Here is a 606-nt window from a genome sequence, read left to right on the forward strand (position 1 = left end):
TATATTAAATATATATACTTATATATAGCTAATCTTAAAAATTTAACGACCTATTTAATAATTAAAATTAAAACCAGTTATTGCAACTTTCTCTAAGGAACTTTTATTACAGCATGTAGCTTCGAAGCATGTAATGGCAACACAATGTACAGATGAAATAGGAGAATATAATCCTTGCTTAAAGTTAAGATCTCGCAATCATATAAAGAGAAAATGTGGATCATCCAATATTGATTTAGATAAAAGTTCTGTTAGAAAGGAAATTATTCGAAAGAAAATGCATGGTATACTTATTATTAGCTACAATAAAATTGTTTTGCACATTTTTTATTTATTTTATAAATAAGAATAAGAATTATTAATAATTAAATAATTAATATTATTAAAAAAAATAATTAATATTATTAATAAATAATTAATATTATTAATAAATAATTAATTATTAATAAATAATTAGTATTTATCTTAATATATAAAAATCTTTATTGTTGTAAATCGTACATTTCTTAATAGGAAATAATAATACGGAAAAGCGATGGGTAGAGTTTAATAAAGCTTTCGCGAAAAAATTTCTCGAATTCTCATCGAAATGCAGTAGCGTGTTGC

The sequence above is a fragment of the Atta colombica genome, unplaced genomic scaffold (genome assembly GCF_001594045.1).
Source record: "Atta colombica isolate Treedump-2 unplaced genomic scaffold, Acol1.0 scaffold52, whole genome shotgun sequence".
NCBI lineage: Eukaryota > Metazoa > Arthropoda > Insecta > Hymenoptera > Formicidae > Atta > Atta colombica.